Source organism: Felis catus, chromosome A1, assembly GCF_018350175.1.
Source record: "Felis catus isolate Fca126 chromosome A1, F.catus_Fca126_mat1.0, whole genome shotgun sequence".
NCBI lineage: Eukaryota > Metazoa > Chordata > Mammalia > Carnivora > Felidae > Felis > Felis catus.
In genome coordinates, this window is record NC_058368.1 from 33,684,369 (window position 1) to 33,699,378 (window position 15,010).

General features: G+C 34.3%; 1 long non-coding RNA gene across 1 annotated transcript in view; it reads right to left on the reverse strand.

Annotated features, from left to right (window-relative positions):
• LOC123383734 overlaps window positions 1–14,530 on the reverse strand; it is a 57,023-nt gene extending 42,493 nt beyond the window's left edge. Inside the window, exons 1-2 of the long non-coding RNA XR_006593879.1 lie at window positions 14,464–14,530; window positions 10,834–10,893 (exon numbers count right to left, since the gene is read on the reverse strand). This is a non-coding gene — a long non-coding RNA (uncharacterized LOC123383734). The remainder of the gene's footprint in view (window positions 1–10,833; window positions 10,894–14,463) is intronic.
• Window positions 14,531–15,010: the final 480 nt, after the last annotated feature.

The window sequence follows — 15,010 nt, forward strand, 5'->3', positions numbered from 1 at the left end:
GAATATCAACAAAACCAAAAGTTGTTTCTTTCCATATGAATGCATATCTAGGCAGGATAACAAAAACAAAGAGAGAGAGAGAGAGAGAGAGAGTAATCAGGGATGCTACGAACAACTCAATATCTATAAATTTGGTAAGTTAGATGAAAAGGGACAATAATTTAAAAATCAAAACTACCAAACTCTCAGAAGTAAAAGATGACCTGAACAGTATGACATCCATTAAATAAATTGAATCAATTACTAATAATATCCCCAAAATGAAAGCACCAGTCCATTATGATTACACTAGTGAATTACCCAATCATTTAAGGAAGAAATAATTCCAATTCTTCACACCATTTTCCAGTATATACAAGTAGAGGGAATACTTCCTTATTCCATATATTAATAGCAAAATGATATAAAACCTTTATCAGCAAACTCCACACTAATATTTTTCATAAACATAGGTGCAAACAGCCTCAACAAAATACTGACAAATTGAATTTACAAAGTGTAAAAAGAATTATTAACCTTGGCCAAGTGAGATTTATTCCAGTATTATAGAATTCTGGAATTCTATTCCAGATATGAAAGGCTAGTTTAGTATTTGAACAGCAATCATTGTGATGCACAATATTGACAAACTAAAGAAGAGTAACAGACTGAAACATACGGTCATACCAACTGATGCAGGATAAGCATTTGACAAAATCCAATAACAATTTATGAAAAAAAGTCTCAGGAAACTAAAAATTGAGGACTTTCCTCGAGTTTATGAAGAACATCTACAAAAAACCTACAGCCAATATTTTACTTAATGGAACAAAACATCACATTCTTCCTAAAATTGAAAAGATGATAAGAAGATCTTCCCTCACCACTCCTATGTAGTAACATAATGGAAGTCCTAATTAGTGTAATAAGACAAGAAAAGGAAATAAAATATAAAGAGTAGGAAGAAATAAAACCATCTTTATTTGCAGATGAATCAATTGTATAAAAAACAACAGAATAGGGGTGCCTGGGTGGCTCAGTTGGTTGAGCATCCGACTTTGGCTCAGGTCATGATCTTGTGGTTTGTGAGTTCAAGCCCCACATTAGGCTCTGTGCTGACAGCTCAGAACTTGGAGCCTGCTTCGGATTCTGTGTCTCCCTCTCTCTTTGCCCCTCTCTGCTTGTTCATTCTCTCTCTTTCTCTCTCTCAAAAATAAATAAACATTAGAAAAAATAACAGAATTGACCTCCCCACCAAAAGCCTCCGAAAACACATAAATAAGTTATACAACATTACAGGTTGATATTACATGGATGTTCATTGTTTTCCTATATAGGAACAATAAGGAAATGGAACTCAAAATTAAAAATACAATTTAGGGGCGCCTGGGTGGCTCAGTCAGTTAAGTGTTCGACTTCAGCTCAGGTTATGATCTCACAGCTTGTGAGTTCGAGCCCCACATCCGGCTCTGTGCTGACAGCATGGAGCCTGTAGCCTGCTTTGGATTCTGTGTCTCCCTCTCTCTCTGCCCCTCTCCCACTCACACTCTGTTTCTCTCTCAAGAAATAAACAAACATTAAAAAAAATTTTAAAAATACCATTTAGCATTGCATCAAAAAGTGATACTTAAGCATAAATCTAACAATTATATTAAAAAACCTGTCTATGGAAAATTGCTAAATAACAATGCTCTTTTAAAATATTTAAATAAATGTGTAGAGATTCCTCAATCACTCATTGACAGATGTAATAGTGTTAAGATGTCAATTCTACCCAGCTTGATCTAAGAATTAAGTATGACCTTAATCAAAATCCCAGGAAACTACTATTAGATATCAACAATCTGATTTGAAATTTATACAGAAAGCCAACAGTCTTGACAAGAGTCAACACAGTATTGAAGAACAAAGTTACAGGACTTAACACTACTTGAATTCAACCTTTCTACAAGATTTTATTAACCAAAAGAATGTAATAATGGCAATAACATAGGTTAATGGAACAAAATATAGTTCCTAGAAATACAGCCTAAAAAATTTAGTTAACTAATCTTTGACAAAGAATCAGAGGCAGATCAATAAAGAAAAATCTTTTCAACCCATGGCTCTGTATCAATATGCATATTGATCTGACATCCATAAGCAAAAATATTAACCTAGGGCTTGCACATTACACATTAAATGACTCAGAATGGATCATAGACCAAAATGAAAAACAAAAACTATTAAACTTCTAGAAAATAACTTAGAAGAAAATCTACATCATCTTGGGTTGGCTGATGAGTCATAGAATATGATGCCAAAAGTGATATCCATGGAAGAAAAAAATTAGTCTTTATTAAAATAAAAAAAATGTTCTTTATGAAAGACATGGTTAATACAATAAAAAGATAAATCAAAGATGGGGAGAAAATATTATCAAAATACATATCTGATAAAGTACTTGTGTCCAAAATATACTGCAAAAATATTAAATATTAAGAAAACAAAAATTCAATTAAAATAGACAAATGTCTCAACAGATGACACACTAAAAAAAGACATGCAGAGGGAAAATAAGCATATGCAAAGATGCTTAATATAATTTGATCTTAGGGAATCGCAAATTAATACAATAATTTTTCCAACACACACCTTACAATGACTGAAATTTAAATAAACAGACTCTAAATATGCACTAATGATGTGGAGCAACAGAACTCTTATCAGTTGCTGGTGGGAGAAAAGAATTGATGCAGCCACTTTGGATGGCAGTTTCTTATAAAAGTAAACATCTACTTATCAAACATTACAGCAATTGCACTGCTGGGAATTTACACTCTAACCTGAAACCTTATGAGCACGCACGCGTACACACACACACACACACACACACACACACACATCTGCACATGGATGTGTATAGCAGCATTATTCATGGATAAATCTCAATTTCTTATCTATAAATGAAAGGAGCTAGTCTCTTAAAGCAATATAATGTATGAGTCCAATTATATTTCATTCTGGGAAAGGCAGAACTACAGGTTCAGTAAACAGATCAGTGATTGCCAGGGGGCTGGGGAGAGCAAAAGTGAAATAGAAAAACTATTTTAGTTTTTATAAAATGATACCATGTTAAGCACTGGTCAAAAGCCATGGAAATTTGCAACACAAAACGTAATATTTATTATATGTAATTTTTTAAAAGAAAGCATTTAGGAGATCAGGGATTCCCTGGGTAGAATACAGAATGTGATAAAGAATATACATGGGTCACCTGGGTAACCCATCAATTAAGCATCCAACTTCAGTTCAGGTCATGATCTCACAGTTGGTGAGTTTGAGCCCCTGGAGCCTGCTTGGATTCTGTGTCTCCCTCTCTCTCTGCCCCTCCACTGCTCGCACTCTGTCTCTCTGTCTCTCAAAAATAAATAAACATTAAGAAAAGAATATAAATGTATTACAAATGTATAAAACAACCTCACTAAAAATAGTAGGGAGTAGGGGCTAACCGACATTACTTTGAAAATAAATAGATTCTGTAAGACTAAAGCCCCCAGAAGCTGCACATAAGTACTGTACTCTAGCTGATAAAGTACTTTTCACAGCGGTGTAACAGGTGGTGTACATGAAAGTTGCTAAGAGAGTGTTTTTTTAAAGTTCTCACCATACACAGAAAACAGAAGTAGCTATGTGAAGTAATGAATCTGTTTACTTATTTCTATAATCTTTTATATATATATATATATATATATATATATATATATATATACACACACACACACACACACATACACACACACACCACTATATCTTAGTCTAAACATTTTTATTTCATGGATAATATTTAGAAATATTAACTTCCATTACAGCATATGTAACTTTTGTATTGTAATGAATGTATGGAATATGACACATAATTATAATTGTCTGATATATATGTATGTGTATATATATATATATACATATATATATATATCACTGTTATATAACTTGAAGTCACAAAATGTTACATCTCAATTATATCTCAATACAGCTGGAAAAAATAAAGTAACTTAGAATACAATTCTGAGACCAATTTACAAGTCTACTGTAATTGAACCCATATTTCCATTAAGTAAATGGAAGGCAGGGTGTTAAATCTACGTTCCTCATGGTTGGTTGGAGTGGGCAGTTACAGGTAAACAAGAGGAAGAAAATAGAATGATTTCTGTGGTAATGGATTGGAACTGGATATATCAGTATTTTGTCAGGTTTCATTTCCTATACAGATGGTTACACATAGAAAAATTTATAACTATATGCTACACACGTATGTCCTTGCTCCGTCAGCTAAAAGAACCTAAGTGCAAAACCATCTCAGAGCAACAGATATACTTAAGTATCCAAATCTTGGGTTCTAATATGATTTCCCAATAAAATAAACCAAGGATCATTGGAGAGATGACTGATTCGAGGACTGGAGCAGGAAATACACAAAAGCATCTTGTATTGTGAGACGATATGAAGTTCTGGGGGAAAGAAAAGTATGAAAAGAAAAAGAAAACTCCCAATGATGGGGGATGTAAAAGGGACACAGATATAAGCTAAGAGATCTCCCACTGAAAAATTTGCAGTAATTCAACAGCAAAATAAAGACTGCTGTATGGAATCATAAAGCATGAAATAAAAATCTGAGTCCATACTAATACAAATAAAGTGAACAAATACATTAAACCCCTAATGCAAAATAATCCCAAATAATGTATGTAGATACTTCATCCTTAACAAGAGGGCTCATAACTTACATTTCTTAAGTGTGGGGTATGCACAATGATCTCCTTTCAAAAGTAAAAAAAGGGTAAAGAATAGTAACTTTATGGTGGAGAAAAGTGACAAACATCTCCTCAAGCCAGGTGACTGTTAACATCAACAGTGATAAGTCATATTGATAGTATGTACTCTTAGCTAATGTAATGAGAATGGTGTCTTATTTTTATGATCCTCCTCCAAAAATACATTACCTCAGTGGGAAAACATCAAACAATTTCCAATGAGTGACAACCTATAAAATCTTTGACCAGAATTCAAGGTCATCAAAATAAGAAAAGTCTTAAAAACTGTCAAAACCAACAAGAAGCTAAGGAAACAGCACTATGAAATGTAATGTGGAATCAGGGATGGGATTCTGGAACAGAAAAAGGATATTCATTTCTTTCAAAAGCTAAGAAAATTGGAATAAATATGGGCAGAAGTAATAACATGAATAGGTGTTCATTAATTGTGACCAGTGTACTGTACAAATGTAAGATGTCAATAAAAGGGTGCTCAGCGTGGGACACAGAGTAATGTGATTTAGATATAATTCATATTCCATGCAATTCACCAACTGAAAGCATACAATTGGTTGTATAATACAATTGACTATTAGTATTTCATGGATAGGTGAAACCATAACCCAGTCGATTTGACAACATTCTCATCACCTCAAAAAGAAAACCTGTGTCCTTAAGCTATCATCCACTATTCTCCCATCCCATCTCCCCATCCATAAGCAACTAAGTTAAGTTTCTGTCTCTATAGATTTCTTGTTCTGGATATTTTGTTTGAGTGGAACGATATAATATGTGGTATTTTGTGACTGGTTTCTTTCCCTTAAAATGATGTTTTCAAAGTTCATCCATGTTGTATCATGTATCAGCACTCCATTCCTTTTTGTAGTTGAAAATATTCTACTGTATGGATAAACAACATTTTAATCCATTCATCATCAGTTGATGGACATTCGGGTTGTTTCCACATTTGGGCTATTGTGACTGATGTTGTTCTAAATATTTTCATGCTGGGTTTTGCATGGACATAATTGTCAACAATTTTTCTAGTTTGCTTTCTTCTCAATCTTCCTATTGTGCATGCTTTGAAACTAAATTGTCACATAGTCAAAATATGCTCTTAGGGCATAAATGAGGTATATTTTGATAAACCACTATATCTTAGTCTCAAACATTTTTATGCCTTGGATAATATTTAGAAATATTAACTTTCATTACAGCATATGTAACTTTTGTATTATAATGAATGTATGGAATATGACACATAATTATAATTGTCTGACTTCTCTGTTAGCAAGAGCTGAGAAGCCCCAGAGATGAATGATTGACTAGATATCTGCATCCAAATGAGATTCATAAATTTTAAAGCAGAGCTTTTAGAAGTATCTGTCATATCTACTTCCGTCTACTGTTATCCTAATTATAAGTATTTGAAATAAAGATATTGTGTGATATGATTCATACCCCATCAGAAATGTTAGTTTCCTTCTTCATGAGTCTGTGACATATGTGCTATATAGTTTAGAACAATTCTGATGAAAATGTTAAAAATGTATAAGGTGCTCTCCCCTTCCCCCCTTTTTAAATAAAAAAAAGTATTACTGAAATGTAATAATGCCTAGTAGCCAAAAGAATTTCAATATAAATCTGTAACAGTCCTCAGAGTCTTATAAGCAACATTCATTATAACTTTAATAAATACTCCAATTAACCATGACACCAAACTCCAGCTAAAATTGTATCTAAGCCTTTTTAACATGCAGAGGGTTTAACATACTGCAGACTACAGATTCTTGGACATAAACTGAAAGTCGCAATTTCTTAAGTTCCCTTACCTTTCTTACTCTCTATCATTTTCATAGATGCCCAGAATTTCCCAGAAATTAGTGTTTTATTGTTAACTTCACATAATCCCTCAATCAGTAGCTGAATGACTGTATAGTTACAAACCAAACGAATTACAAAATCAGCCTTTCTTTTCCATTTTAAGCACAAAAGGCAGCTTTTGGATAAACACCTTGTCAATATCCAATAGAAATTTGAATTAAAGATAGCCATAATGTAATTTATACCAAAAAAAGTTTGATTTCAAATTAGTTAAAAGGTCTTAAGTCATAGCCATAATCATTATGTAGTTCATTGCTTAACAGGCAACATAACTTAGGATACAAATGTTCTTCATCACTTTTTTTTACTAAATATAATTCTTATTAAATTTGTTTCAAAAGAAAAACAAAACCATTATGCTAAGATGTCTTGCCCTCCTCAGTGTTGGGCTCTTCCTTCTCTCTTATTATACTAGCCATGAATTAGCATCTAGTAATTTTAATTCACTAATTCACCCATTTATTTATTCATAGAACATATGAAACATCTGTTATATAGCTGCTGAGGTTTATTAGTTAAACCATTTTTTTAAGTTATGGAGAATGAAGGCTCATAATACAGACTGATGTCCTGGATGCTCCCTAGGAGTTTATCCTGTTAACCCTTTATTTTACTACTTTAATTATAAAATAAGAGGAGGAAATTACAATATAAAGTATTTTTAGGAATAATATGAGATAGAAATAGCTGGATAAAATATGCGAGAGAAAAAATAAACACATGATGTTTTCACAAATAAAAATGATAATGTTCGCTGCTATCAGATTCCCACATGAATGACAGATTGCTTGGGGTAAACTTTAGCTCAGACCGAATGCTGGTTCTCCTCCTCCTACTTCTATATTTTGTCTTCTTTCCTCTTGTCATTATTTCACTTCCTCAAACATGCCATTGATTTTTCTAACAGAATGTTTGACTAATCAAATGTCTATTTAATAAGCATCTATTTGTGATAGTCACCATAGAATTAGAAAAAAAAAAGGAAAAATTTCTCACAAACAATTGGAAGTCTGGGATACATATGTGATGATGGTATGACTAACACAGTATATAAATTGTAGTGTAGTGGGATGTAGGATGACCACCAAAAATATAGGTCCACACCCTAATTCACAGAACCTGTGAATATTATCTTATATGGTAAAGACTGGTTATTGTCTTATCTGGTGAAATATGGGTTTCCTCAAGGATACTGAATGGAAGGGATTATGCAGGTAGGCCCTAAATCCAATGACAGATGTTCTTATGAGCATGATGTAGAGGGAGATTAGATATATAAGAGTAGGAGGTAAGGTAACCAAAGAGGCAGAGATTGGAGTGATGCAGCTACAGGTCAAGTTATACCTGGAACCATCAGAAGCTGAGAGGCAAGAAATGGATTCTCCCACACAGCACCCCCAGAGAAAACAAACATGGCCCAGCCAGATTTGGGCATACAGAACTGTGAGGGAATAACTTCCCATTGATCTAAATCACCAAGTTATGGTAACCTGTTTACAGCAGCCTCAGGTGTGTGTGTGTGTGTGTGAGAGAGAGAGAAATATCACACATATGTGTGTATTAGAATTACATGTATGACATATAACGTATGTTCGTGTGTGCGTGTGTATAAAATAAAAAACAATTCAGAGGCATGCACAAGAAAAGACTGGCTCTCACTAAGTCATTTAGATTTGAACACAAATGTCACCTCTCCTATCTGCTTCCATTCTCTATGTCTTATATCTCCCTGTTTAAGGGTCCTCATATTAACTTATATGAGGACCTTCACTGTCATCTTTGAAAATCATTTTTCTATTTATTTTTCTTTGCCTTTTGTTTATCTTTGTATTTTCTACTTGTCACCAAGACAATGCAAGCCCTATTAAGGCAAGGAGAACAAAGAACTTTTCTTTCACATAACAAGGGCTGAATAAATGTTGAATAAATGAAATAAATGAAGAAGGTTGATGGGAAAGAGGAGAGATTTTGGACTGTTTTTTTTTTTATGAAGACATAAATATGAAGACACTATTCTTAATTTATCCATAGGATTAGCAGTATAATCTATTTTAGTATAAAATACTAAAATGATACTAAAAAGTGCTTCTTTCTCCCAGTTTTCCTATTCCTTGTAAGAATCTATTGTTTAATCACCTATGCTGGAAATTTCTATTATCCTTGACTTCTTTTCCTCTATTAAATTATCATCAATCATCAAATCAATTGCCAAGTTTTAAAAATCATCAAAACACCAATGCATACAGTATGATTCTTATTTGGAGAAGAGCAAATAATCCTCCATATATGGACAGACATGCTTGCATATTTTTACTCAAGTAGAGATAGCACAATGTAAAGATATACATCAAGGGGTTAAAAATTAATTACCTCAAGGACATGAGAGAGCTTTGTGTGTATATGTGTGTGAGTTTTGAAAAAAAGAGCAAGAGAGGTGATTAGCTTTGCATTTGTAGATTTTATATCATGTTTCAATTGTTAAAATATGAACACATTAGTCCCATGATTTAAAAATCAACTAAAGACAATTTTAAAACAAAAACTCTTTGTTATTTTTTAAATTCCATTTTCACTCAGGTTATCACCATCTTAATTTAGCCTAAAGTTACCTCATCCTTGAACTAATAGATACTTGTTCTCTCCTCCTTCAGAATTTTCCCATTGCAGTCTATCCTACACGCTTCTTAGATTTATCTTCATGTAACTCAACTTAAAAACCTATAATCTCTCTCTCTCGAGACTACAAAATTATTATCAAAGGCCTATAGAACATCCATAATGTTCAAAATGAGGCTCTTTTTAACTTTAGTATTCTATTACTTTCCTGTCCTTTATAGAAAAATTGAACTGTCTGAGCACAAAATAAAGCCGGCCATTTTATTTTACCAAAGTTATACCTCCTGTGTTATCTCTACTAATAAAGACTTCATAGAGTTAGCCATTCATAAGTATCTAAGCAGACAAAAGACATCTAATATTGAAACAGAATTACATATTTATCTTAAAACACTCATGCTAATTTTATATTAAAGAGAATTGTAAACTTGTCTTTTTAAAAACAATAGTGAATTTTGCTACTACTTTACAAACTGTTTCCCCCATATGAGCTCATTCAATCCTGACTGTAGCTGTGATAAACAGGTATTATTAAGTTATTAGAGCCCACAAATAAATTGATTTGACCAAAACCATGCACCTGGTAAGTTTACAAAACTACACTTGAACGTCAGTTTTCTGACTACAAAACTTGTACTCTTTTTCCATTAAATGACAATGCATCTCATCCTGCCCAGTTCATTCAACTTGACTGCAAATTCTCTGATGAAACAAAACTCTTGGCTTTATCTTTTTATCTTCAAAGGTAAATGACAAAACACTTCGAAACAGAATTTCAAAAAATATTTCTTGAATTAAATTATCTGTCTTTCCAACAAACAGACAATATTCTTCATGATATAATTTAGACATTACCAGAAAATATGGTCACAACACTTAGATGAATTTTTAATCAGTTGGGTAAATATACACAGTGTTATAACTCTGTTCTAAAAAGTCTCTGATAGCCTAGAAGAATGGGCTAAAATTAATAGAATGTCAAGCTTTTATACTTAGTTCCAAAACAGCAATCACTGAAATAGAGATAAAATGATGTGTAACAAATTTTTAAGATTATTTCATTTTAACACACAGTCAGTAACCATGTTCTATAAAGTTGCTGGAAGTACTAAATTAGTGACTATTAAACCATTGCTCCTAGATAAAATAGGTTCCTGTGAGTTTCTGGTTACATTTCCACCAATTGATCAATATACAACTTGTTTTATGTGTGTTTCTGTTAAAAGACAGCTTATATTATTATTGACTCTTGTTATATATGATGATATATTGCCGACCCTGTAACATTAAAATCACAGCCAACAGCACTACCACATATGCCTGAATAAAGCTAATCTGACAAATATTTTCTCCATAAGACACAAAGCAACCTTCTTTTGATTAAGAACACCAGATAGCACTTCAGTCCTGTGCTTGGGGGCTCATTTTAAAAAGTTAAATCACCAAAAAAAACAGAAACAAAAACAAAAAACACACACATGTAGAAATGTGGCATTATTCAGACCATGAAAAAGATAATGGTTTACAGCAGGAGAGCTGAAATAAGAAGGCCAAGTCTTACCTTGTTCAACGTCAGCTGGGAATTTGCAATTGGGTGATGCAAATTTTCATTGGCGTGCACCTGTGCATGAATGACATCCAGTGAAAGCACCATGAGTACTGAGGTGACAAATACATGTTAGCCATCAGGCAAATGTGCAAATACAGAATCTGCCAATAATGAGAATTGGCTTTATATGTACATGTAATTTTAGACAGTCTACTTTTCTTTAAGAAAATCATGTTTTCTTGTTAATGTAAGATCCAAGAGAGCACACAGGTTCACAACTGTCTTTTTGTTGCTGTTGTTAGTAGAGTATCTAAAAGGTAGTGATTACTGTCTTACAAATACATCAGATGTTGAGGGCCTTCCAATGTTTCTTGAGTCTGATGAAAATTATGGCACTTCATCCTCAGAAAATATGGTCATGAAAATAATATTTTGCACATGATTTCAGATAGTGCATGGAGAAATAAGGCATACATAATCACACTACTGTAAGTTTCCTTCAATTAGAAAACTGCATTCAGTTCTAGTAAGCACATTTCTAAAATAATATAAAATGAAAATGAATATACAATAAAATTAAAACTAAAAGCTATGGAACATAACTCAAAAAAGGTAGGGAGAGTTAAGCTGGGGACTTTTTATAATACAGCATTTTTACTAAAGGCTAGTATATGAGGCACTTTCTTCATTTCCTGTAAGAATTCACAGGACCGAACAAGAATTAATGGTGGGGGGGGGGAGTTAAAAGACTATAAAAAATCATCTTTTGCCAGCAGAATTATCCAAACATGATTGAACCACCTCAGAATGTGGATTATCAAACATGCCCGTCCCTGAAGTCTTTAACAAAAATACGAGTATTTGCTGGAGATATTGAAGGTGTTTAAACATTACGTGGTGTTTAGACAAGATGTTTACATATCAGATTCTAAAAATTAATGAATATTAAATTTTATTTTTAATTCAAATACTAATAAGCAAAAAGACATATTTACAAGTAAAGTAATATCTTTCCCTTAGGGAAATGAAAATTTAAGATAATGAGTTAATGTTTTAAACTTGATTTTTGAAACAGTTGTATCACATAACTGTGTTTTGTGTGAGGAGAAATTTGGGAATGCAGCACTCCTAGGCCCTGTGCAAGCAAAAACTGTCTTTAACTATAGTTTCATCCAAATAAACTCCTATTTATTTAAATATATATATATATTACATGTAAATATATATGTATATACATATATATGTATATATAAAGAAACTTACAATTAAAAATTTACTAATACCAAGATAACAGCTTAACTTAAAGATACTCTCCATTGTATAAATGGGTGAGAATACCACCTTTAGTTACATAAGGTTCTTAACAAGTCTTTTTGTTTCTGAATTTCTCAACATCATTTTTGTGTATAAAAATTATTTTGTAGGGGCACCTAGGTGGCTCAGTCAGTTAAGCGTTGGACTCTTGATTTTGGCTCAGGGCACGATCTCTTGGTTCATGAGACCTAGCCCCATATTGAGGCCATATCAAGCCCCACATTAGACTCTGTGCTGACATTGCTGAGTCTGCATGGGATTCACTCTCGCCCTTGCTCTCTGACCTTCCCCCCCTCCCTCACTGCCTACTCATTCATGCACATGCGCTCTCTCTCAATAAATGAATACACTTAAAAATTATTTTGTAGCTCATTTTCCAAAGTGAATTTCACTTTCATTTTTAAATTTCTTTTTCAACTTTTTCCATAACTCACAATAGAGCAATCATAAAATACTAGTTTCAGGATGCAATGGACATTCAATAAGTGAAGGATATCTGATTTTTACTGAACAATGATAAAGTAGTCCAACCATTTGTGTTAATTTCCTTATTGATTGCCAGCTGGGGATTTGAGACTAAGAAAAATGCCCTAAAAACTGTAACTTGGATTGTCAGTCAGTGGGAACATAAATATGTCCCCCTGAAAACTTCATCCAAAAATTTTTTCTTAGCAAACAAACTCAGTTCTGCTTAAAGATATCCAGGGAAATGAAATATCAGTTGATCTAGAATTTTAAAAATAGAATGTGAAGGGGCGCCTGGGTGGCTCAGTCGGTTAAGCCTCTGACTTCGGCCCAGGTCATGATCTCGCGGTCGGTGAGTTCAAGCCTGGCGTCAGGCTCTGTGCTGACAGCTCAGAGCCTGGAGCCTGTTTCAGATTCTGTGTCTCCCTCTTTCTCTGACCCTCCCCCGTTCATGCTCTGTCTCTCTCTGTCTCAAAAATAAATAAACGTTAAAAAAATAAAAAATAAATAAAAATAGAATGCGAAATTAAAAAATAGAATCTAAAATCATAATAATGTAAACACATTTCAAAGTTATTTCCTAGTAATTCTAGGTCATTACAATCTAAGAGGATAGCAAATCAAGATATTGTCATTCTAATAAGTAAGTGAGCACTATTTTATTATGTATGTCCTTTGGGTAAAATTATCCAGAGAAAATATAATTAAAGGAATCCTTAGAGTTATTCATTTTTCTTCCAATAGGTTTACTGAGGATCGACTTCCAAGATTACTTATGTGGTTGTTGCAAGATGCAATTCCTTTTGGGTTTTTGGCCTGAAGGCCTAACTTCTTAGCTGGTTGTTGACCAGAGGCTGCTCTCAGTTCTTTTATTGTATTGGCCTCCTGAGATATCGTGATTTATAAGAAATGTATCAGATGACCAAAATATCTTTCGTCTATATTTTTACTTCATCTAAGGTCCCTGGCTCACAGTTCCCAAAAACCTTGGAATTTTCTGAGAGATAAAAGCAATGGAAGCACCTTCTGTTATAATATTTGGTCTCTTATTCTCCATTCCTAAAAAGATTCGGAACATAAAAGTGAAATAGATGTCTTTTTATTCATAACAAGCGCCTTTCAACCATAACTGAGTTTATATTAATGAGATGGCTTTTGGGAATCTCTTAAAGAAGGTGGGGGGGGGCGGGAGTGAGGGGGCTGGTTACCACTGGGGACCAATCATGAATGAGGGTTGGAACCCTCTACCCCTGATTTCCAGGGAGGGGGGAGAGGTTTGCAGGTTCAATCAATCACCAATGGTCAATGTTTCCAGCAATGATTTAATGCCTTTGTAATGAAGCCTCCATAAAAACACAAAAGAAGGGACAAAAGAAGGGAGTTCAGAGGGCTTACAGATTGGTGAAACAGAACACTTCTACATGCCACCACACAGGGCCCCAAACCCTACAAGGACAGAGGCCCCTTTTTTGGGGACCTCACCCTATGTATCTCTCCATCTGGCTGTTGGTTGTGTTCACTAATATCCTTTGTAATAAGCCAGTAATCTAGTGAATAAACTGGTTTCCTGCATCTTGTGAACCACCCTCGAAAATTAATTGAACCGAAGGAGAGGTTTGTGGGAATCTGTGATAGCCAGTAGGCTGAACCTGAACTTCAACTGGTATCTGAAGTTGGGGGGACAGACAGTGTTGTGGGACTGAGTTCTGAACCTGTGGAATCTGATGCTATCTCCAGGTAGATAATGTTAAAATTGAGTTGAACTGTAGGACACCCAGCTAGTGTCTGAGAAATTCTTAGTGGTGTAGGAAAGCTCCCCACCCCCTGCACCCACACACTGGAGCTGGTGATTAGAACCCTTACCTTCCTGCGGGAACGCCAACCATGCTGACTTCATCTTTAGCTCTCCATCTTGTGCTGCCATTTGGTGCACAGGTGGCGTCGCTTTAGATAACCAGAGATCCCTCTGGTGCACAGGTGGCCCCACTTAGATTAACTACCCTGTGGCCTCACCACCACGCCCCTGGTTCTGTAAAGGTGGGGATTAAGTTGCAGAAAATGGGCAAAGAGAATAGCTGCATAATTCTCTGGATCAACTGCTCACTTGCCCATGTCGGTATAAGTTACCTTAAATAAAATTCTGTGCAAACCATGTGGAGTGGCTTGCTTCGTTTTTCAGTATTAAAGTGTCGGATTGGAGGATACTCTAGTGAACCTCCTCTGCCTTCTAACACTTCCCAACATAGCAACTTGCTCCATCAAAGCAAGAAAAATAAAGACTGCTAGCAAGAGGGAAGTCAGTATTTCTTATAACCTAATCACAGAAGAGATACCCACTTAAAGAGATACCAACTTTAGTTGGGGTATTTTAAGAAGTATTTAGAAGCTACCCGGCAAACTATGGCTCCAA